Source organism: Jaculus jaculus, chromosome 17 (genome assembly GCF_020740685.1).
Source record: "Jaculus jaculus isolate mJacJac1 chromosome 17, mJacJac1.mat.Y.cur, whole genome shotgun sequence".
Taxonomy (NCBI): domain Eukaryota; kingdom Metazoa; phylum Chordata; class Mammalia; order Rodentia; family Dipodidae; genus Jaculus; species Jaculus jaculus.
Genome location: NC_059118.1, coordinates 66,856,168 through 66,881,031, shown reverse-complemented (window position 1 = coordinate 66,881,031; position 24,864 = coordinate 66,856,168). Strand labels below are relative to the sequence as shown.

The window sequence follows — 24,864 nt, the reverse complement described above, 5'->3', positions numbered from 1 at the left end:
AGATACAGAGAGAGAGAGAGAGAATGGGCATGTCAGGGCCTCCAGGCGCTGCAAACAAACTCCAGATGCATGTGCCACCTTTTGCATCTGGCTTACGTGGATCCTGGGGAATCAAACCTGCTCCTTAGACTTTGTAGACGAATGCCATAATCACTAAGCCATCTCTCCAGCCCCTAACTTCTCTTTTTTTATTAAGTAGAAACTTTGTATGAATGCATCATGTATTGATACCATAATTTTCCTTCTCCCTGCCCCCATTCCACCACTGAGAGCCCTCCTCAGTGGGATTGCTGGTATTTTATCGGTTATGAGTTGTGAGAGCTGTGGTCAGTCATTGTGGGGGGAGGGAGCAATGCCTCTGGATATTCCTTCCCAACCTGTGGCTTTTACAACCTTTCTATTCCCTCTTCCACAAAGTTCCCTGCGCTGTGGTGGGTATGTTTTAAGTCTACTTTACTGTTGAGCTCTCAGCAGCTTCTGGATTTCTGCTTTAATATGTTTGAGTATCCTCACCGACTGTCTCCATCACCCTGGTGCTGGTTGTCAGGCTTGCCATGGGAGCAGCACTCTTGATCATTTTGCCATTCCTCCATGCTTTGCCTTGGGCCCTGGCTTCTGTGAGAGAGGTGATTCATCTCCTTGGGTCTCACTGCCTTCTGCTCCCAGCAATCAGGCTTCCCCAGCCAATTTCTCTGTTTTTATGGATTACTTAAAAAATAAAAATCAGGACTGGAGAAATGGGTTAGCAGTTAAGACACTCGCCTGTGAAGCCTAAGAACTCATATTTAAATCTCCAAATGCCACGTAGCCAGACACACAGTGACACAAGCACGCAATGTCACACATGTGCAAAAGTGGGCGCACGCACCTGGAGTTTGTTTGCAGTGGCTGAAGGCCTTGGCGTCCCATTCTCCCTCTCTCTTTCTCTCTGCTTCTTTCTCTCCCTTTCTCTCAAAATAAATTATAACAAATAAAAATCAGAAGCCTGGTGTGGTGGCACACACCTTTAATCCCAGTATTCAGGAGGCAGATCTAGGAGGACCACTGTGAGGTTGAGGACAGCCTGGAACTACAGAGTTCTAGGTCAACTTGGGCTAGAGTGAAAGCCTACCTCAAAATTCCCCCAAAAAACTAAAATTAAAAAATATAATAATAATGTTCATCTTTCAAAGGCTTGGGAGGGGAAAGTATTGGATCTTAATAAAGAATCAAATGGCTGGGCCTGGTGGCACACGCCTTTAATCCCAGCACTTGGGAGGCAGAGGTAGGAGGATTGCTGTGAGTTTGAGGCCATCCTGAGACTACAGAGTGAATTCCAGGTCACCCAGGGTTAGAGTAAGACTCTGCCTAAAAAAAAAAAGAATCAAGCAGAGGAACTGGGCCTGGTGGTGCATGCCTTTATCCCAGTTCTTGGAAGACAGAGCCAGGATCAGGAGTTCAAGGTCATTCTGGGCTACAGCAGCTGTGAAGAGTGCTCACAGACATGGCCTTGTCAACTGGGTGGGAGAGGCCAGGCCTTGCTGTCTGCGGCAGGCCCGGCTCAGGGCTGAGCACAGGGCTGTGAAGGAGCCAGGAAGGAGGTGAGTCATTTGGCCAGCTCCCATGGAGCATGAGGACATACCAAACACAAAGTTGTCTGGCCTGAAGATCTGGCCGAATGGTCCCGACCTCACCGAGTCCATGGTGCCCGGCTCCAGGTCCACCAGGATGGCCCGGGGTACGTATTTGTTGCCTGTGGGAAGGAAGAAGAGCTGCCTTAGACCTGGGCTTGGCAAGGAAATATGGACTCTTAGCTGAACTGCTCACTGAAGATTCCAGCATTTCCCCAAAGGGAAGAAAAAGAAAATGGAGACAGAGTATACGTCACATCAGGCCAATCACGCAATCTTTGGGAAGTGTAAAGTGCATTTTTTCTTGCAGTTGGCATTTTAAGTGATATGCAAAAGCACTCCACTGCCACCCGTGTGCTCCCAGCCACTTCCTCCCCACAATGGGGGAGCAGGTCCTCACCAGCAGCTTCATTGTAATACACGTTGATTCTCTCCAGCTGCAGGTCACTGTCTCCATGGTAACTGCCGGTGGGGTCGATGCCATGCTCATCACTGATGACCTCCCAAAACTGAAATGAAGACAGTCAGCTGGTGGCCCGGGGTTCTAACTTTTCCCAGGAAGGCTTTGAACAGCAGCTAGTCAGACAAGAGGCCAGAGAGCTGCTGGTCCCCTTTCCTGGGCTGTGGTGGCTGCGGCTGTGGCGGCAGAGGCTGCGGAGAAGGTGCGGGGCCATCCGCAGAGCATCGGCCATGTTATGACCACAGATGCAGCACTGGGAGGGGCCAGGAGGAGGAGGGGCACCGCAGATGCCTGCCAGACCAGGAAGCTGGGAGGCTGGGGCTCTCTGCCACCCAGGCGTAAATGAACGTCTCTGACACGAGGGGCAGAAGGCTCCTGACAGGCTGCACGCATCTCTGAGCTGCATGGGTTTGTATCTGCCATACATTCTGGCCTCTGGTCCCAACCATGGAGCAGAGAATAGGTAAGTTTGGAGGGAAAGAGGCTGGCAGAGCACCTGGGCAGCAGCGGAGGAAGCTGGCCATCATTAGGTGAGGCTCCATTGTGAACCTGTACAGCGGAGGGGCCAGGAGGCGTCCTTGTGCTGCGCCTGCGCATGTCACGAGTCAGGTCTGCTGCCAACTCCCTGCTGAAGTCTGGAATTTAGAGCCGCACCCAGTGCAGTCACCTGCTGTCTCCTAGGAGCAAGACCATCATGTCCTATGTCACCACATCAACAGAACGCCTGTGTGAAGAGTTTATCTAAACCCCCATCTGTGACCACACAGTCCCAAAAGCAAACCGACCTGACATGATTAAAACTATCATCTGTCTATTCTATTCTACTATCTATCTATCTGTCTGTCTGTCTGTCATCGTTGTCATCGTCATCTATTCAGTTGTGTGTGTGTATATGGGCATGCCAGGGCCTCTTGCCACTGTGAACACCAGACTGTTTCGCCATTTTTTTGTGGTCTGGCTTATGTAGGTGATTTGGAGCTGAATCCCAGCTGGCAGGCTTTGCAAGCAAGCACCTTTAACTGCTGAGCCATCTTCCCAGCCTCCCAAACCAATTAATTTTTTAAAGTCAATTGCAATAGGGAAAATGCTTTCGTCTCAGAAATCCATAAACCTCCAAGTCAAACAGATGTGGGTTTTCATTAAGAGGGACTGACAAGCAGGATGTGAAGGGATTTTGTGTAGATGGGAGGACCACTGGGTGACACATAGGTGAGGATAAACCTGCAGTACACTCAGGTCACTTACTCGGGGACCAGTGTCTCTAGTCAGCAGACTCGGAGATGGAGCTGTTTAAACGTAGGGGAGGGCAGGCCTAAGCTTTGAGGATTTGGAAGGGTGAAAACCTGCTGAAGGTTTGGTAATGCTGGGGCAGTAGGTTAGGAATAGGCAACTGCAAGTATTTGGCCACTCTTCCATGGTCCCAACCCCCCCCCAATAACTTGTCACTAAATGCTGCCAACAAGGGAATAAATGTCCATTGCTAGTGGAAATTGGGAAGTTGGTTAACTCGGTCTCCAGGTGGGTTGACCACTGCGTTCTGGTTGTCTCCATGGAGTCAGGTTGAACATGTTGCTAGATAGGCAGGCATTAATAGAGAGATGGACATAGAGTAGAATAAATAACAAGAGTAACTACTGAAGGTTAAACGAGAGATTGCAACCCAGACGAGGTTTGAAAAGACCTGTCTGAGAAGGCCTGCCATGCTGGGCCTGGAGGGCAAGGGCACAAGTGGCAATTCGACAGATTTCCTCGTTTGCAGTCTGAATAGCTGTGGATGGCACAGTGATCAGAGAAGTCTGGGGGAATCTGCACACCTGGTCACTTCTGAGCACAGATGCCTGGTGCCCCCAGGGATGTGGGATCATGTCCAATGCCAAACAATTGCTAAGGCAGCCACAGCAGTTTGTTGGCTCTCTGGTGAGGTGTCTCTGCTAACGTTGTCTCAGGTTTGTTATTTCCCCAAGCAGACATGGAAAGTGTGGGGGTCCTGGCGAATGTAAGGGTGACCCCCAAGCAGTCGTCCTCTGCACAAAGCACCTCCCACAGCGTCAGCCTTTTCCGCTTCCTTCCAAACCTGCCACTCCGGGTTCTCTGCCCTCTTAGGATGTTCTGGGGAAGGAGGGTCACAGCTCTTTCTGTGTCTTAGTTTATGCATACAACATGGTCTTGTAAACTTTTTGGATCATCTGATGTCTGGAAAACAAATTGTAAGAGAAGGGAAGAAGGAAGTGTGTGTAAGAATTTGGAGGAGTTAGTAAGATTGGTTAAATGAGGTGACCTAAAACAAATATCAAACATGTTTCTCCTTTTCTTTCCAGTCCCTTCCCTGTAAGATTCAAAAAGTGATACTGAAGAGTGTAAGAGCTAAAGGGAGGGCAGGACTCCTTACAACGCACCACCCAGACGAGGTGGCCTGGGTGTCCTTGACCTCGCAGTGCCTGGCATGACCCACACAAGACCAGTATAATAGGAGGGAAAGATGATGACATCAAAATAAAAGAGCTGATTGAGATGGGGAGGGGATATGATGGAGAGTGGAGTTGTGAAGGGAAAGTAGGGGCGATGGAATCATCATGGTTTATTGTCTATAATTATGGAAGTTGTCAATAATAAAAAAAATAGGTCAGCCTGGGCTGGAGTGAAGCCCTACCTTGAAAAAAAACAAAAACAAAAAAATTTAAACTAATAAAAGAAGTAATGGCTGCTCAAAACTCATACTGTGCTGGGCATGGTGGCGCATGCCTTTAGTCCCAGCACTCAGGAGGCAGAGGTAGGAGGATTGCCATGAGTTCGAGGCCACCCTGAGACTACATAGTGAATTCCAGGTCAGCCTGGGCCAGAGCAAGGCCCTACCTCAAGAAGCAAACAAACCAAACACAAACCTCATACCGTTTTTGTAGACTGTGCTCTGAATCCAATGGTGCCTGAGTTTTCTTCTCAAATGCCCCTGAACTCACTTCTAAGAGCATTACAGGCCTCTTCTCCTGGCTGTTTTCCTTCGCATAGACTGTTCCTGCAGCGTGCGCCTCCACAGGAAGCTGCGAACCATCACCAAGTGCTTGCCCCACTTTTTGTGTCTGGCTTAGGTGGGTGGCTTGGGAATTGAACCCCGACAAACAGGCTTTGCAAACAAATTTCTTTAACCGCAAAGCCATCTTCCCAACCAGCTCCAACCTGAGTGTTTGAAGGAGCTGGTGCTGAGTCTGACTCAACTGAAAGACACTGGCTATGTATCTCCACAGCATTCCGAGGTGGAGGGAGGACTTGGCTTGTGACAAAAGCCTGTGAATGTCAGCCAGTGATGAACACTGAGACTTCGAGCCGTATAATCTCCATTTGAAAGGCAGTTACGAGCTTTCTAGTGGACATTAACTGAAACTATCCTGTGTCTAAAAGGTGCAAAATAATCTTGACATCTGAAATGCCCTGGGCTGTATCAGAGAAAACTCCACAGAGGAGAGTGCTCAGAAAACCTACATGATAACTGGAAATGGTTAGAGCAGATCACAGTACACGGGGCGTGTAAGGAAGGAATCGCTTTCCCCTGGGCACCAAATGTGGACCTGTGTCAGGAACTGCTGGACCACCCAGCCATGTGATGTTACCTCGTGAGCAATTCCCTACTGACCAGCAGAGAGGCTTGGTTTATGGACGGCGGTTCCCAGGCGAACAGACAGAATTCCGCTTGGCAGGCTGCCACTCTGATTGAAGGAGGCTAAAAGAGCTCAGCTTGTGGGCTGACATGCCAGTTGCACAGAGGATTGGAATTTCTCTGACTCGTAGTCAGTAGCCAGTGGCCTGGCCATAGGGTCAAGCAGATGGGCAGTGGGAAACTGGCCTAGTGGAGAAGTGCCCACATGGGCACAGTTCTTAGGAAAGCCCTGTGAGCATTTGCAGAGAGCACTAAAGCAGGGCATGCCAACACCTATGAGAGGAACGCCCTTGCAAGATCAGAAAGCAGGTGGCTATCCTGTGCCCTCTCCTGGGGTGGCCTCTGGGTGCATGGATGCAGATGTGTTGAATGTAGAATGTTCCTTCGGAGGCTCAACATGCCAGCTGGACAGTCTGCCAAAGAGACACAGAGACTGCAGATGGCTGTGGGGCAGATGCCCAGGGGAAGCTCACAGGAAGGGACGAGCTGGGCTGATACTCATGGTCCCTTGGAGGCTGCGTCCTGAAGGAAACAGACACTGAGGGCACTGGGCATTGACCAGATGCAAATGTCCACGAGGCTGTAAAAGTACTAGGAGACTGTGCCCATGCGAACCATGGAGTCACATTTCTTTGCGCCAAGGGGCACATTTCCTCCTTTGGAAGAAAAGGTCAGTACAGAATTTGTGCAGGAGGTAGAACATGTGCTGTCTGAAACGGGGTGAGACAGCAAGGAGGGGCTGCTCACAAGCCTTCACACTCACAGCGGGGACCTGGGAGTGTCCACACGGATAGATGCCTTCACTTTTCTGTGGCTCTGAGCATGAGGGCGAGGGGAAGATGCTGGGTGAGTCTCTAGTTCACCATAACTTCCTTCTCTGCTGCCGCATGCAGCGGCGTGTAAGGACGAGGACAGCCACGGCGCGGTCAGAAGAAGGGAGCAGCCGGAAGCCAGAAGCTGTTTCTATGTGCCTTTAAACCTAAAGGTCCAAATTCCGAATTACCTGGAATGGGTGGGGGCTGTGCCCTCTGTTCTTCTGTCAGGATTGGGGTTCCCGTGGAATGCATGTTAGGGAGAGTGGAGTTTAAAAGGAGAAAGTCGGGGGAGGAGGGAATTACCATGGGATATTGCTTACAATCATGGAAGTTGTCAATAAAAGATAATAATTTATAATATTAAAAAAAAAGAAAGAAAATCAGATGGGCGTGGTGGCACACACCTTTAATCCCAGCACTCCGGAGGTGGAGGTAGGAGAATCGCTGTGAGTTCAAGGCCACCCTGAGACTACATAGTGAATTCCAGGTCAGCCTGAGCTACAGCAAGACCCTACCTCAAAAAACCAAAAAAAAGAAAGAAAGAAAGAAAGAAAGAGAGAAAGAAAGAAAGAAAGAAAATCAGTGGTCACGGGCGACAAGGAGGAAGGCAGCTGGGGGTAAGTGTATGACTGATAGTTTATGCAAGTCTGTCATTGGTGCTCCGGGCGAGAGACCAGGCTGCCTCTTAGCTCTGTGTTCCAGATGCCAGAGGGGCGGGGGGTATGCTGCAGACACCTTGCGCTTTCCAATCCTGCCAGCGTGGACCAGAAGCTGAGATCTTCTGGTCTTCTAACACCATGATGAGCCCAAATAGCTCTGGTAATATGACAGCATATTTTGACTTAATCTTTGTTATTGTTTAAAAATTATGTTCTACAATACTGAACAACAAAAATAAGGCTGGTGGTATCACCATACCTGATTTTAGCCTATACTTCAGAGCCATAGTAACAAAAGCAGCATGGTACTGGCACAAAAGCAGACATGTAGATCAATAGAACAGAATAGAGGACCCAGCTGACAGTCCAGGTAGCTATAGCCACCTGATCTTCCACAAAAATGGCAAAAATACTAACTGGAGAAAAGACAGCCTCTTCAGCAAATGGTGCTGGAAAAACTGAATATCTATATGTAGAAGGATGAAAATAGATCCTAGTCTTTCTCTATGTACAAGAATCAAGTCCAAATAGATCAGAGACCTTAATATCAGACCTGAAACTCTGAAACTGCTAGAGGAAAAAGTAGGGGAAATCCTTCAACATATTGGTCTTGGCAAAGACTTTCTGAATATAACCCCAATTGTTCAGGCAATAAAACCACAGATTAACTGATGGGACCTCATGAAATTACAAAGATTTTGTATGGCAAAAGTCACTGTGAATAAAACAAAGAGGCAACCTACAGAATGGGAAAAAAAAAATCCTTGCTAGCAATACATCTGATAGAGGATTAATATCTAAGATATACAAAGAACTCAAAAATTAAATAATAAGAAATCAAACAAGCCAATTAAAAATGGGCTATGGAGCTAAATAGAGAGTTCAAAAGAAGAAATACAGGTGGTATATGAACATCTAAAAAAAAAATGCTGGGTATGGTGGTGCATGCCTTTAATCCCAACACTCGGGAGGCAGAGGTAGGAGGATCCCTGTGAGTTCGAGGCCACCCTGAGACTACATAGTGAATTCCAGGTCAGCCTGGGCTAGAGTGAGACCCTACCTCGAAAAACCAAAAGAAAAAGTTCAACATCCTTAGTCATCAGGGAAATGCAGATTAAAACTACATTGAGATTCCATCTTACTCCTGTCAGACTGGCTACCATCATGAAAACAAACAACCATAAATGCTGGCGAGGATGTGGAAAAAGAGGAACCCTTCTACACTGTTCTTGGGAATGCAATCTGGTCCAACCATTGTGGAAATGAGTGTGGAGGTTCCCATGACAGCTAAAAAATAGTTCTACTATATGACCCAGTTTTGGTACTCCTAGGCATATATCCTAAGGATTGATCTCATTACCTTAGAAATACTTGCTCACCCATGTTTAATGCTGCTCAATTCACAATAGCTGGGAAATGGAACCAGCCTAGATGTCCCTCAACTGATGAGTGGATAATGAAGATACAGCATATTTATATAATGGAGTTCTATTCAGCAGTAAAGAAAAGTGAAGTAGTGAAATTTGCAGGAAAATGGATGGACCTGGAAAGGATTATACTAACTGAGGTAACCCAGGCCCAGAAAGCCAAGTGTCACATGTTCTTTCTCATATGTGGATCCTAGCTACAGATAATTGGACTTCTGTGTGAGTAGGAAGAAAACTCAGGAGCAAAGGCCAGTAAGCTAGAAAAGAGATACAAAGGGAAGAGAAAGAAAGGGAGGGGATACTTGATAGGATGATATTGTATATATGTAAGTAGAAGAATAGATTAATGGGGGTGAAAAGGCCCAAGTGATGCCAGGGGAAGAGATTGAGTAAAAGAAAGGTGGAGAGAGGGCTAATCAAAATATAATAGGATATAAATACATCATATGGAAACTTACTTTTTTGGACAATGGAATACTCAGGAGCCATAAAATGTTACTAGAAAATTTTCAGTGCCAGGGATGGGTACCTTCCAGTGAGTTCTTGGTCAGGGAGGTCCCTGATACTCCCAAAACATTACAGGCCATTGTCGAGACCCTTGGTTTCCCACCAGAAATAGATGTTAAGACCCTATTGCTAAAGACTCCACATACTTGGCCTGCAAGTCCACTAAGAAATCATGCTGTAGCTGAGCTGATAACCTCCTCCACGTAGACCAGCTGACAGAAAGCTGGAACAAGCCATTCTGCATGCGGTTCAATGGGAAAGAGAGAGATCACCAGTGAAGATACTCAACAGTGGACACTGCAAGCCTTATATTTTGCCAACCAGGCCAAATGAGCCAACGGGTGCAATAGTGGCACATCTGCCATAGTGGAAACCAACTGCCCTCTAATTGGATTGGAGGTCTGCTTCATAGGAGGGAATATATCCCTGATACTGAAAACCTAAAACAGGGGTAGCCATGAGCTCTAGGGATGTAATGTCTGCTGCTGTCTGGCTAAATGTATGTACTATGCTTACCAAACTTCCCAGTAAGCGCTTCTCTTAATGTTCACACACTTATATTAATGCTACTCACTCTTTTGGTAGAGAACCTTCTCTTTTCAGATGGCAGTGACCTTGGGATGACTCAGAAGACATCATGGTGCTGGGAAGAAGTGACAAAGGAGTTCTCAGCACTACAATATCTGTATCACACCTTCCAAGGCTCAGGGTCCATTGCAGAAGAGGTGGCAGAAAGAATGTAAGAGCCAAAGGAAGGGTAGGACTCCTTGACAACGTGCTCCTCCAGATACAAAATGGCCTAGATCTCCATGACCTCACAGAGCCTGACACTACCTATACAAGACCATCATATTAGAAAGAAAAGATCATGACATCAAAATAAAAGAGAGACTGATTGAGAGGGGGAAGGGATATGATGGAGAATGGAGTTTCAAAGGGGAAAGTGGGGGTAGAGAGGGCATTACCATAGAATATTGCTTACAATCATGGAAGTTGTCAATAAAAAATAATAAGTAAAAAATAAAATGGAAAAGTAACCAAATATAATTCTAAGCTATGCCATCTGAACTTTTACATATCAAAATTACTGCATAACTTTGATACTACTTCAGCAGTAATAGGTACAAGGCTCTAGCAATAGCAACTGATTACTTTGTTGGCATTAAAATTAGTCAAACTATGAGTCTTGTATTGAGTAGGGATTAGATGGATAGAAGTTCTGGGTTCTAATCCTAGTTATTTAACTTACCATAAGACAAAATGTTTATTCAAATAGTTCTATTTCCAGATTTCCTTTTCTATAGAACAGAGCTTAGGCTGAAGAAATGGCTCAGAGAAATGGTTAAGGTGCTTGCCTACAAAACCTAACCACCCTAATGAGATTCCTCAGTACCCACATAAGCCAGATGCATAAAGTGGCACATGCATCTGGAGTTTGTTTGCAGTGGATAGAGGCCTGGTATGCCCATTCTGTCTCTCTCTTTTTTACTCTCTCTGCTTGCAAATAAATAAAAATATTAACAAAAAAATTATATTTTACTTGAGTGGCAATGTAAGCATCTTTTCCTTATTTTTCATATATACCCCCATTGCTCTTTCATATCCCCCCACTCAAGCTGAACCCCTTCTTCTTCCCATCACTCACCAGTGACCACCCCACCAAAAGAGAATGACTCCTCCCCGACCCCCAAGCAAACTGCTATTAGCTCCTCAGGAAAGGGTGGAGCTTCATGAGTCTCTTCTTCATCTGTGGAGGAATGTTGCCCTTTATTTTTTAAAAGATTTATTTATTTATTTTTATTTTTTTGTTCATTTTTATTTATTTATTTGAGAGTGACAGACAGAGAGAGAAAGAGACAGAGAGAAAGAGAGAGAGAATGGGTGTGCCAGGGCCTGCAAACAAACTCCAGATGCATGTGCCCCCTTGTGCATCTGGCTTACATGGGTCTTGGGGAATCAAGCCTCGAACTGAGGTGCTTAGGCTTCACAGGCAAGCACTTAAATGCTAAGCCATCTCTCCAGCCCAAGATTTATTTTTTAATATTGTTTTAATTTATTTATTTGAGAAAGAGAGAGAAAGAATAGGCACATCAGGGCCTCCAGCCACTGCAAACAAACTTCAGATGCATGAGCCACCTTGTGCATTTGGCCTATGTGGGTCTTGGGGAATTGAACGGAGGTCCTTTGGCATTGCAGGCAAGCACCTTAACTGCTAAGCCATCTCTCCAGCCCCTCAAGATTTATTTTTATTTATTTATTAGAGACAGAAAGAGGGAGAGAGAGAGGGAGAGAGAGAGGGAGAGAATGGGCACATCAGAGCCTCTAGCCACTGCAAACAAACTCCAGATGTATGTGCCACCATGTGCATCTGGCTTACATGGGACCTGGAGAATTGAACCTGGGTCCTTAGGCTTTGCAGGCATGCACCTTAACTGCTAAGCCATCTCTGCAGCTCACCTGTCCAGTCTTGTACAGGTCATGTGCTGGTGACCACAGCTGCTTTGAGTTCATGTCCAAATGACAGAGTTGCACAGCACTCCTCCCCATCCTCCCACTCTCACTTCCTTCCACCCCTTTTCTGCACTGTCCCCTGAGCCTTGGAGGGGGTGGCATGAGGTCTCACTTAGCTCTGAGCACTCAAGGCCCACTTCTCAGTGCTCTGCTTCGCAGGCAAGCCCCTTCGCTCCTAATCATCACTCCAGCCCGCTGATAAGCTTTGAGTGTCCTCAGTAGCCACCGCTAACTGCAAACAAAACAAAACAAAAAACCTTTGTCTGATCAAAGGCGAGAGTAATGCCTTTTGTTTTCAGGTTACTGCCCTGTGATGTGGAATAACATGGGTATTACTGCCAATCAGTTTCAACTGTGTTAAGTAAACAGGGCTTATTAGTCTGACATGTGTGATCTGATATGTTGAGAGAGTGGGTCAAAGCCTGGTTAGGACGTAGCAATATTATTGGCTTGAGCAAGACGTGGATTTAGCCATCGCCCAGTTTCTGAACTCAATGAATCTGCACACATTTGTCGACATAAGGTACAAATCGCCCAGGATCAGAGGATACCTTAGTCGACTTTCTAATGCTACAGCAATGTTTGAGACTAATGGGTTTACAAAGGATAGAGGCTGATTTAGGATCACTGGTCTGACAGCTGGGTAGTCCAGAAGTATCCACCAGCATCTTTGTGATGCAGTAACATGGCAGGAAATGGAAAGGGTCGTGTGATGAAAGAGGAAGGAAGAGAGAGACAAGGAAGCCAAATTGTCTTCATACTAGCCCACTCTCAAGACGACTAACCTCCTCCCACAAGAACTAGCCCACTCATGAAATGTCAAGACGGTGTGTCCCCTGCAACCCAGACACCTCCATTGAGCCTATCTTCCAACCTTGCTACACTGGCCACTGACTTCTCAACATGTGAATTCTATGGGACAACTTTACAACATGGCAGGGGGAAAGAGAACACACTTCAGTTGGTACAAAAACATGAAGATGACCTGGGCATGGTGATGCACGCCTTTAATCCCAGCACTCAGGAGGCAGAGGTAGGAGGATCGCTGTGAGTTCAAGGCCACCCTGAAACTACATAGTGAATTCCAGGTCAATGTGAGCTAGAGTTGAGACCCTACCTCAGAAAAACCAAAAAGAAAAAGAAGAAAAAAAGAAACCATGAAGATGCACGTGATGGCATTGTAGGGTGGAGCAGTTGAGCAGTTGTTTACGTCTGTTCTTAATATCTGTGTTGCAGTCAGGTTCGCATTGCTGGTCGAAACCACCCAACCAAGAGCAGCTTGTGGGAAAAAAGGGTTTATTTTGGCTTACAGGCTGAGGGGAAGCTCCACGATAGCAGGGAAAATGATGGCATGAGCAGAGGTGGACATCACACCCTGGCCAACCACAGGTGGACAGCAGGAACAAGAGAGTGTGTCAAACACTGGCAAGGGGACACTGGCTGTAATACCCATAAGCCCGCCCCCAACAATACGCTCCCTCCAGGAGGCGTTAATCCCCAAATCTCAATCACCTGGGAACCTAAAGCATTCAGAACACCTAAGTTTATGGGGGACACCTGAATCAAACCATCACAATCTGCATAATAAATAGTATGCTAAATATGGATGCCCTCCACAAAGACCATTGCTCAGCTCTTAGAAAGCCTGGGCCAAATGCCAGGTAGTGACCTATGGAGGAACGAATTAATCCAGAGAAGTCTGGCCTCTGGCCTTGGCTCCGGAGGGCAATCTCTAGGTTCCAGAAACTCCTAATATGCATGTTTTGTTTTGTTTTTTCTTTCCTCAAGGTAGGATCTTGCTCTAGCCCAGGCTGACCTGGAATTCACTCGGTAGTCTCAGGGTGGCCTCCAACTCATGGTGACCCTCTTACCTCTGTCTCCCGAGTGCTGAGATTAAAGGTGTGGGCCACCATTCTCTCTTTCTGCCTGGGTTAGTAAAAATAATAATAATAAAAAGAAGAAGAGGGCTGGGGAAAGGGCTTAGTGGTTAAGGCATTTTCCTGCAAAGCCAAAGGACCCTGGTTTGATTCTCCAGGACCCACCTAAGCTAGATGCACAAGGGGGTGCATGCAATGGCTAAAGCCTTGGGCACCCATTCTCTCTTTCTCTATATCTGCCTTTCTTTTTCAAATAGATAAATAAATAAATAAAATATTTTTAAAAAAAGAATAGAAAGGCTGGAAAGATGGTCAGCAGTTAAAAGGGCTTGCTTGCAAAGCCTGACATCCCTAGGAATTCCCAGAACCCACATAAAGCCCCAGCCTACCCACACCCACTCTCTCTGTCTCTCAAATATATATGCATTTTATTTATTTATTTATTTTGGTTTTTTGAGGTTAGGGTCTCACTCTAGCCCAGGCTGACCTGGAATTCACTATGTAGTCTCAGGGTGGCCTCAAACTCTCAGAGATCCTCCTACCTCTGCCTCTTGTGTGCTAGGATTAAGGGTGTGTGCCACCACATCCGCAATAAAAATATTTTTAAGAAGAATAGAAAGCTGGGTGTGGTGGCGCATGCCTTTAACCCAAACACTTGGAATGCAGAGGTTTGAGGCCACCCTGAGAGTACATAGTGAATTCCAGATCATCCTGAGAGACTCTACCTTAAGAAAAAAAAAAAAAAAAAAAAAAAATATATATATATATATATATATATATATATATATATATATATATATATATGAACAGGTCAGGCCGGGCATACTGATATACACCTTTAATCCCAGCACTCAGGAGGCAGAGATAGAATTGCCCTGAGTTTGAGGCCAGCCTGGGACTACAGGTGAGATCTAGGTCAGTCTGGGCTAGAGTGAGACCCCACTTGGAAAAAAAGGAAGGAAAGAAAAGGAAAACTAGCCAGGTGTAGTGGCTCATGCCTGTAGTTCTAGAACTGGGCCGGGCGGGGGAGTGTAAGGCGAACTGAAGCAGGAAATATGCCATGAGTTCAAGGCCAGTCTGGTCTATAAAGGGAGACTTTATCTCAAAAATTAACCCTAAACTCTAAAAAATATAAAAAGGTTCTTGGGCCAGGCGTGGTGGCACATACCTTTAATGTCAGCACTCAGGTGGCAGAGGTAGGGGGATCGCTGAGAGTTCGAGGCCACCCTGAGACTATATAGTGAATTCCAGGTTAGCTTGGGCTGGAGTGAGACCCTACCTCGGAAAAAAAAAAAAAAAAAAAAAAACCACAAAAACGTTTTTGGGAACTACACACTATAGCACATAAAAGCTTAGCAATAATATTGTAAGATAAACCAAGAAAATCTTGTAGAAAGTAGAGTAAGAAGAGAAGGGGGTGGAAAGCAGGAGAGAACTAGTAAGAATAATCTAGATAGTAACTCTGAAGGGAATAACTGGAAAAAAAGAAAAGAAAGAAAACATCAAAGAAACTCACTAAGGAACAGGAGTTTTCAGATAGATGTAATTCTCTGTGGTGGAGCCTGTTGGGTCTCATAATCTAAATGCATGATGTAATTCCTTTGAGATTCATGTTCTCAAGTCAGCTCAGAGATCTATACATGCAGCATGTCGGAAATTGAAAGACATAGGCTTGGAGAGGCAGGACGGAATTGAGCAGCTCCGCCATCATTGTCTCATTTGATCCTTCAGAGACATCTCCAGTGAGGCAAGTGGATGGGAAAACTTGGTGCCCATCCTCCTTTGACCAGCCCTTGTATGAAAGCTGTCCCCAAGGAAAGGGCTGTGACTTGGAGGGAGGTCTTCTCCAGCTGAAGAGAACTCTAAAAGAGGGATGCCTTGCAAGTCCCAGCTCTCAGCAGCTGGGAGCTGAGCCCTCCTGGCCGGCACGGGACTCTGGTTAGTCTGGTGCCTTCTTTGTTTTCTGGAAACTTGCAGCTTTAACTCTTTCAGGTCCTTAGATGCACAGCCTGCAACCTCTGTTGACATGACCCTCAACTGGGCATGGTGGCACATGACTTTAATCCTAGCACTCCAGGTGGCAGAGGTAGGAGGATTACTGTGAGTTGGAGGCCAGCCTGAGGCTGCATAACGAATTCCAGATTAGCCTGAGCTAGAGCAAGACTCTACCTCAAAAACAAACAAACAACAACAACAAACACGACCCTGGTGGTAATTTACCTGTAGAGGTTGTGTCCACCTGCCTGTAGTTTGGTGGAGCCTCCGTCTTTCCTTCCCCCAAGCCTGGGTGTGGCGGAGGGTGTCTGTCCAGCCTGAGGTGGGATTCTCTTCATTGGAATGGTTATCAAAGGCCCATCCAGGCAGGTGGTGTGAAGTGGATCAGTAAGTATGCCAGCACATTGCCCTTGCTTCTGTCTTTCACTTGGTCAGATCTTGAGCAAGAAAAGCAAGACTTTTTGATGTTGTTTTTGAGGTAGAGTTTCACTGTAGCCCAGGCTGACCTGGAATTCACTATGTAGTCTCAGGGTGGCCTTGAACTCACGGCGATCCTCCTACCTCTGCCTTCTGGGTGCTGGGATTAAAGGTGTGCGCCCCATGCCCGGCTGAAAAACCAGACAGTTTTATGAGAAACTTCAACCCCCTACTATGCAGCTATGCTTAAAGAGAAAACAATAAATCTAAAAATGTTTGTCAAATTTTCAGAAGGGATGAGTCAGAAATCTTTGCAATTTCAATGATTTTTAAACTTACAAAAGGTCGATCAATCTAACACCATGTCATGCATTTGTTTAAGCATTTAATATCTCTACATGCTAGTTACAAAAATTGAGTTAATGTATCATTACCTAACTCATTTCTGCATCACATCTAGCCTGTACATCCCATTGGTGCCTATTAAGGGCAGTAAAATGGGGAAGTGGGAGAGGAGGGCGGAAGGCCCACTCAGCGCCTGCCAGAGAGTACTCCCCCCACGCACACACAATTGCCTCCTTACATTTGAGGAAACTGGCTCTGAGAGGTTAAGAAAATGGCCCCTCCTTCCCCCAATATCACACAAAGCCAGGGGGAAAAAAAAAATCAGTAACTACATCTTCTGTTGCCAACAGCACATTTTCTGGAATTTCACATCCAAGCTGTTTCCTAGGCGACCAGCATGCAGCCTCCAGGACTGTCTGCCTGCATCCCGAGGAAGGGGGACCAGCTGCCAGTGTCTACTCACCCCTCCTTTCCTGCGTCAGCAATGCTGAAGCCCTTTGTCGCGGTGTGAATGTGGCAAAAACCGAGCCCAGAAGCTCGTCCGTGGGATCCTTGGGCTAGCTCCTCTCCCTGAAGGGCCAGATTCATTGAGAATCTTGCTTGTCAGAGCACTGAACCGGTTTCTATTTTATTCGCATTGTCCCTGGAGCAAAAATGAGTCCTCATTATTCACTCAAGACCCTGGAGACACACAGGCCCACCCCTCCCAGCCGTGCCCATGGGCAAAGGGCAGCAGCATCCGGCCAGTTCCCAGACAGGAACTGGCATGTCTCCGTGTCATGTGACCTGTTTAGCCTCGTGTGTGGGGGTGTCTGTGGGGGAGTTATTTGCTTGTGGTACACTGTGTGTGCTCCTTGCAGATGGCCTCTGAGACTTAAGGAATTTGCTCTTCTGGCCCTGCTGCATGAGGCAAGCTTTCCAGAGAATGAGGGGCAGCCGTGTCCACTTCCTCACCGCCATCAGTGTTCTGCCTTCAAAGCATCTCCTTTGCCCTTTACCAAGAAGTAGAAACAGAGGCACCTTGCTCTAATGAGCAGGCCTCCTCTGACACACACATTAGTGAAATTCAAGTTGATGCGTGTTGCTCAGAGCTACCTCTATGGGCTGGGGATATGGCTCAGTGGTAGGTCATTTGCCTAGTATATACAAGGTGCTGGGCTCAATCTCCACTACTCCAAACAAACAAATAATGAAGATAAATAATAGCCACTTCTCCTGGTAGTATGAGTCACAGGAACAAGTTGGAGACAGCTGTGTGGCCTGGCTACGTACATCTTCACGTGTCATCTCAAGTGCCGTTGGTTAGCTGCGGAGGAGTCACAGGGGAGGGGTACCAGCTGACCCTCAGGGTGGGGCACAGCGGGCTCAGCTCTGGAGGTGCTGCCAGGAGCCAGAATGGCTGGGTGAAAGTGCCTGGCATAGTGTCTAGACTTGACAGGGCACCAAGTCAGGTTCTGTGTTCTGGAAAGGGCAGGACAGAGACAAGGCTCAGCGCCCAGGCAGTAGGGAGGTGCCAACATACTCTTGGGTCATCAGAACTAGTAGCTGGATATGGGGTGATCCTGTTGAAATCAATGGGCCTTTCTTGGGTGTGGTTGTGGCACTGTGCTTATGTGAGAGAATGGCTTTATCCTTAGGTCTGTAGGACGCCTGGGGTCAAGTGCTAAGATCTGTAATCTACTTCCCAATCATTCAGCAAAGAAATATCTAAATACACAAAATCATGGGGAAATGAACTGTTGATATGAAAGGAAGGGTGTGCAAGGGCTGTGCAATTCTTTGGTGGGTTTTAATTTTTTAAGTAAAGTTTAGTTTTTCAAGAAAGATTTATGACTGGTTCTGGGCGATTTCTTCACAGCAGCCTAGAGTTTAACTAGCAGGAGTGGTAGGATTAGTGATGACTCTACTGCTTTCTCATCCTGTCAGGCGCTGTGGCAAGGTTAGACTGTAGCACAAACCCTTCCTTCGCATTCACCAGTTAAAAACATGTTTTATAAGCAGGCTAGTGAGACCTATTTTTAACTTGTGTTTTCTTGTTCTCCCATTTTTCAATACCTAATTGTTTTTCTCATTCAAAAGAACATTTTTTTTTATCTGATGGCTTGTCCTGTGGTCGGAAGTGGCAGCATGTGCTGTCTAGAGATTAGGCCACGAAATGGACGGAGGTCTTTGGGATCTCTGCATGGTTCTGCTTTTAAAGCCTTAAGGAAGTAACTCAGTCAGCCACACCACGCATCGCCCACTTGTGCACAATTAGCAAGAAAAACATAGTTTATATTTTTTTCACACTCTACGAATAGGACAGAAAGGCCTAGCTCGGATGGAGAAACACACAAAAAATCCACTACAATATCATCTTCCCTCCTAGGGATATTATAAAGAGTATGGTTTCGTTGTTCCCAGCATAAGGGTGCTTTCTGACTTAAGCAACCTTTGGTCGGAGCCATTTGCATAGATGCATCCCAGATTTGAAGACAGCCATCATAATATATATGGCTGTGACCAGAACTACCAGAGAGGGGCCAGCATACCTTCACAGGGTTTGTCGGCTTCTTTTGAGAGGCTCTTTCTATGTTTTCATTCCAGACCCCATCTGGTAACCTGCTTTAAGATGAGAGCGCTCGTTCTGGAAGCAACAGTAAGTATCTTATTCATACTTTTACCCCTAGTGTCTAGCATCCTATTTGTGGAATAAATGTGAGACTAAATGATACAAGCAGAAAATAGAAACATGACGATAGTTGAACTTTGCAGTAGTCTAGTCATTGTTTTCATGACCACTGAAGTTGTTGACCAAATGTAGCAGACTGACACCTGATGCTGGACCTATGCTCGTCTGTGATACGGATTTGTACGTATGTAGATGGAGAGCGAAGGAATGAATTGATGATGTTACATGGAGGCAAACCTCACAGTTGTTTTAGAGTCACTGGGTTAAGGGTAGCCTGTGTGTCTGTGTTTAGTTTTGTTTCAGGGGTGCAGTGTCTTGCTATGTAGCCTTAGCTGGTCTGGAACTCCCAATTCTCCTGCCTCCACCTCCTGTGCACCAAGATTAGGCACTCACCACCACACACAACTATCATTTTAATTATTTTGTGTGTGTGCTTGTGTGTGTGTGTACTTGTATGCACGAGTGCCCATGCCAGGATCTCTTGCACTGCAATCCAATGCCCATCTGACTGTACACTGCTGGCTAGGGAATTGAACCCAGGCCAGTAGGCTTTGTAAGCAAGCACCCCTAACCACCTGGGTCCTTATGTTTCACAGGCAAACACTTTAGCCAACTTGATGGGATTTAAAATCTCTGACCTTGTCTGTGAGGTAGTTTCTGGGTTACGTTAATTGAGGTGGGAAAACTTATCCTAAACGTAGATGGCACTATTCCATGGGCTAGAGACTCTGAGATGGGTAAAAAGGACAAAGCGGGGCTGGAGTGATGGCTAAGTGGCTAAAGTGTTTGCCTGTGAAACATAAGGACCCAGGTTCGATTTCCCAGTGCCCACGTAAACCAGATACACAAGGTGGTACATATATCTGGAGTTCTTTTGCAGTGGCTGGAAGCCCTGGGGTGCCCATTCTTTCTATCTCCCTGTTTCTCTCTCTCAAATAAATAAATATATATATCTTTTGAGGTAGGGTCTCACTCTAGCTCAGGCTGACCTGAAATTCACTCCGTAGTCTTAGGGTGGCCTTGAACTCATGGTGATCCTCCTACCTCTGCCTCCTGAGTGCTGGGATTAAAGGTGTATGCCACTACGCATGGTTTATACTAAAAAAGAAAGAAAGAATGAGAGAGAGAGAGAGAGAGAGAGAGAGAGAGAGAGAGAGAGAGAAAGAAATAAGGAAGGAAGGAAAGAAAAGACAGTGAGTTGAGTCCTTCAACTGTCTCTGCTACCTGTCTGGATATGATGTGACTGGTCACCTGCTGCCATGTAGTCCCCACCACCATGGCTGTAGCTCCTGGAACTGTAGCCAAGTAAGTGCCCCCCACCACCTCAAGCTGCTTCTTGTCAGGTATTGAAATGAATGGTCTGAAGCACTGTGTGGATTAAAGTTAATCACCCCTCCTTAGTTATGTACAGTAGAGACCAAGGAACTTAAACGCAGCCCTGTGGAGGCGCTGCTCCTCTGCGGAGACGTTGCTGTCAACAAGGGGACACGCGGCTCCACCGCGTGCCTTCGCGCTGTCCGCTGCCGCCTGGGGCCACGCTAGCTGACAGTGAAGGCCTTGTCATAGACCGCATGGCCAATAGAGTGGCGTTGGCTTTTGACAGAAAAACAAAACAAACAAAGCAAAATGCTGATTTCTGCCATGGAGAATATAATGGTTTTAGAGATAATTTCATACTTGATGCTGTAACTTTAAGGCTCTGCCCCTGGTTACATGTTTAGTGTGGTATCAAAGAAGCATATCTACAATGACCTGAAAATGAAAAAAAATTACTCATTTGCCTATAACCTGAGGCAAATTTATTTCATATAATTTAACCAAACCAGCATGCCACAGCAGGTCAAATGCGAGAGCAGATGTGAGAATTCTGCTGCACTCCATTAAGCCAGACATTCAAAAGATTTGCAAAACTGCAAAGCAATGTTACTTATTTACTGCCTACAGTCTTAGAGAATATGATTTCTCATTAATTTTTTTTTATTGACTAGGTATGTTGACACAAATTTGTAATCTGTACTTTAAAATCTGGGACAGGAGGATTGTGAGTTCAAAGCCATCCTGGACTATAAGGTATGTTCCAGGTAAAGCAGAGCTATGTAGCAAGATCCTGTAGATATACAGAGAATATACATATCCTGTGCATGTGTGTATGTGTTATACACACACACACGTATATATGGAGAGAGGGAGAAAGAGAATGGGCATGCCAAGGCCTCTAGCTGCTGCAAATGAACTCTAGATGCATATGCTACTGGCTTTATGTGGGTACTGGGAAATCAAACCTGGGTGTTAGGCTCTATAGGCAAGTGCCTTAACCACTTAGCAATATCTCCAGCCCTCCAGAAATATTTCTGATTCACACCTAACAAGTGGACATATTTGCAGGCACACCGGGATGTTTGGATTCATTTACAACGTGCAGTGATCACATGCAAGTAAGTGGCACGTCCCTCGCCTTAACTATTTAGCTATTCTTTGCAGTGAGACATTAAAAACTCTCCATGTAACAAGTTTCTACTGCAGGGTGTGACTGCAGCTATCTGCTAGGCAATACAGCCGTCCACTGCCTCGACTGACCAGTTGCTCCCCAGGCTCCTGTCTTCTAGCCTCCTCAGCCTTGGGAAAGCACTCTTCTACTTTCAGTTTTCAAGCACATGAACTATTTTTAGATTTCCACATCTGAGTGAGATTGCATGTCATTTGTCTTTATGTACCTGGCATATTTTGCTTAACATATGTCTTCTAGACCCATTCATGTTGTTGCAAGTGACAGGATCTCAAACTTTTTCAAGAAAAAGTATATTTTTAGTTATTTATTTTTTTACCATATAACAAAAGTACTCTTCATTAAGAACAGTGTGTCATCTCTTATTGGACTTGAGGCCCGCTCCATAGGAGGGAACTCCTGCCTGGTGCTGAAAACCTAAGGAAAAGCTTATGGCTCAGGTCATCAGTCCCAGGGGAAAACTGCTGCTATTGTCTGGTTAAATGGATTTATTATGCCCACCAAACTGCCCTCTAAATACTGGTATTTATGCCATTATATTAATGCTACTCTCACTTCTCTTCAGATGGCAGTGACCACTAGGGTGACTCAAAACTCACCAAAGAGAGAGCTCCAGGTTCCTTCCCCACCTCCCAGATCCCTGGTCCCAGTTCCCCTGCAGGTGGCTTGGGGCTGCCTGGACTCTGAGAGCACGCTGCAGACGCAGGCCCTTGCTCTGCCTTCTTGATTGAATGGCCTCCGGGATGCCCTGCTCCTGAGGGTGTACGTGGGATGACCAGAAATTAGTTGCCACCCGCAATGAGCTGTTGATCAGAGACATCTACGAGGTCCCCAAAACAAGACAGGTTTCCATCAAAGCACTTGATTACCCGCTTGAGGCAAAACTAAGACCCTATTGCTGAAGGCACCCTGTGCTGCTGACACAGAGCATGGAAAGACCTGGCTGGAATCCGGAAGAGAGTCAGACCCCAGACAGGTAGCCCGTCTAGTGCTGGAAAGCGCTCCATGAGCCCCTGGGATAAAGGACCAGCAACGATCTGAGCAATCAGAGGTCTAAACTACCCAGAAGCAAACACTCTCACAGGATGTACTTGCCAGTGTAGTAGTAGCATGCAGCCTTGGCAGGTAACCAATAGCTTTCTGATTGGCTAAGAGATCTGCTCAATGTAAAGAACCCATACCTGGAATTGGGAACCAGATCAGAATCCCATAGAGACAAAGATTATGTTCTCCAGTGTCAAGCTCTCACTAGTCTTTAGCTAAAAAGGGGTTACAGACATCAAATTCTCCCTAAATTAATGATGCTTATCCCATTTAAACTATGCTGACTTCACTCTTTGTTGGAGAATCTGTTCTTCTTTTGCAGAAAGTAGTGAGACTGGAGGAGAGAAACCACCCCTTGCAGTTCAGCCAAGCCAGAGCTGAATCCTCAGAGGAATTGGGGAGATTAACAAGAGTGCTGCTTCCATGCTGAACCTGATAATCAGCACCAGGGTGAAGGCGACAGACCCTGAGGATACTTAACACCCACCAAAGCAGAGATCCAAAGGTTCCTAAGAGCTCATCACTGAAGTAGACTTAAAACTCAAGCACCACGGCTCAGGGAAGAGGAGGTGGAAAGAATGCAAGAGCCATAGGTTGAGATGTCATGCCCAGAGGCATACCCTCCCCGCAAAACAGCTGACCACTGCTTCCACAACACATAACCCACAACCCCATGGGGAATACATGCAACCCCACTGAGGAGGGTCAATGGAATGGGGACAGGGAAAAGGGAAAAGAGGATACCAACACATGAAGTATCTGTATGAAATTATGTTGATAATAATAATAATAATAATAATAATAGAGCCGGTTGTGGTGGCACACACCTTTAATCCCAGCACTCGGGAGGCAGAGGTGGTAGGAGGATCACTGAGAGTTTGAGGCCACCCTGAGACTACATAGTGAATTCCAGGTCAGCCTGAGCCAGAGTGAGACCCTACCTTGAAAAACCCAAAAAAAAAAAAAAAAAAAAATATATATATATATATATATATATATATATATATATAATATAAAAAATTATTTAAAAAAGTAACTTAGGGACCAGAGAGATGGCTCAGTGGTTAAAGGTGCTTTCTAGCAAAGTCCAATGGCCCAGGTTCAATTCTCCAGTAAAGCCAGATGTATAAAGTGAAAAGAAAAGACAAAAAAAAGGAATGAAGCCCAGAGGCTAGGAAGATGGCTCAGTGGCTAAAGGTGCTTGCTTACAAAGCTTGCCAGCCTGGGTTCAATTCCCAAGCCAGTCATGTAAGCCAGATGCAAAAAGTGGTGCAAGTGTTTGGCACATATACACACACACACACACAAATAAAGAAAAAAGGGGGTGCTGCAGTGATGGCTTAGCAGTTCGAGTACTTGCCTGGGAAGCCTAAGGGCCTAGGTTTGATTCCCCAGTACACATGTAAGCCAGATGTATGAGGTGGCACGTGCATCTGGAGTTCTTTTGCACTAGCTTGAGATCCTGGTGTGTCCCTTTTCTCTCTCTCTCTCTCTGCCGCTTTCTATCAAGTAAATTAATTAAATATTTTTTTAAAAAAGAAAAAAACTAAGAATTATGCCAATGTTTAAAGAGGATTACAAAGTTGCAACTAACAAACTCCCTAGTGTCCAGCATCCAACTGAAAGACACTGGACACGCAGTAGAGCAGGGAAAGCCACCCCATGATGGAGAGGGCGGCTAACTCAAGAGAACACTCAGACATGACAGGGGAAAAATGTTATTCTTTACTAACGTTCTTTAACAAGATGGTAGAGACATCTAAATAACTGTGCCAAAGGATTTAAAACAGAGAGAGCATAAGCACAGTGAGCAGACAAATCAACCAGATGTACTGAGATGGTATTTGGTTTGTGAATTATATTTGAAAAATGAAATAAATGTGGCCGGGTGTGGGGGCACACGCCCTTAATCCCAGTACTTGGGAGGCAGAGGTAGGAGGATCACGGTGAGTTTGAGGCTACCCTGAGACTACATAGTGAATTCCAGGTCAGTCCAAGCTAGAGTGAGACTGTACTTCAGAAAACAAACAAACAAACAAACAAAAAACAAAAATAAAATAAATGACCTGGGCGTGGTGGCGCACTAGCACTCAGGAGGCAAAGGTAGGAGGATTGCCACGAGTTCAAGACCAGCCTGAGACTACCCTGCAAATTCCAGGTCAGCCCAAGATAGAGAGAGACCCTACCTCGAAAAACAAAGCCAAACAAAAATAAATAAATAAAATGTAAAAACAAATAGGGCTGGAGAGATGGCTTAGCAGTTAAGGCGCTTGCCTGCAAAACCAAAAGACCTCGGTTGGATTCCCCAGTACCCACGGAAGCCAGATGTACAAGGTGGAGCATGCATCTGGAGTTTGTTTGCAATAGC

The 24,864-nt window shown here is 45.9% G+C and overlaps 2 long non-coding RNA genes across 2 annotated transcripts; one reads left to right on the top strand and one right to left on the bottom strand.

The window, feature by feature from the left end:
* Positions 1-2,496: 2,496 nt before the first annotated feature.
* LOC123455557 lies at positions 2,497-17,020 on the bottom strand. The gene is made up of 4 exons (XR_006633983.1): positions 16,739-17,020; positions 15,739-16,121; positions 3,885-4,263; positions 2,497-2,747 (listed from the first exon to the last, which is right to left on the bottom strand). It is a non-coding gene; the product is annotated as an uncharacterized LOC123455557 (long non-coding RNA).
* A 3,915-nt stretch (positions 17,021-20,935) lies between these two features.
* Positions 20,936-22,983, top strand: LOC123455558. The gene is made up of 3 exons (XR_006633984.1): positions 20,936-21,016; positions 21,332-21,381; positions 22,819-22,983. It is a non-coding gene; the product is annotated as an uncharacterized LOC123455558 (long non-coding RNA).
* The last annotated feature ends 1,881 nt before the right edge of the window (positions 22,984-24,864 follow it).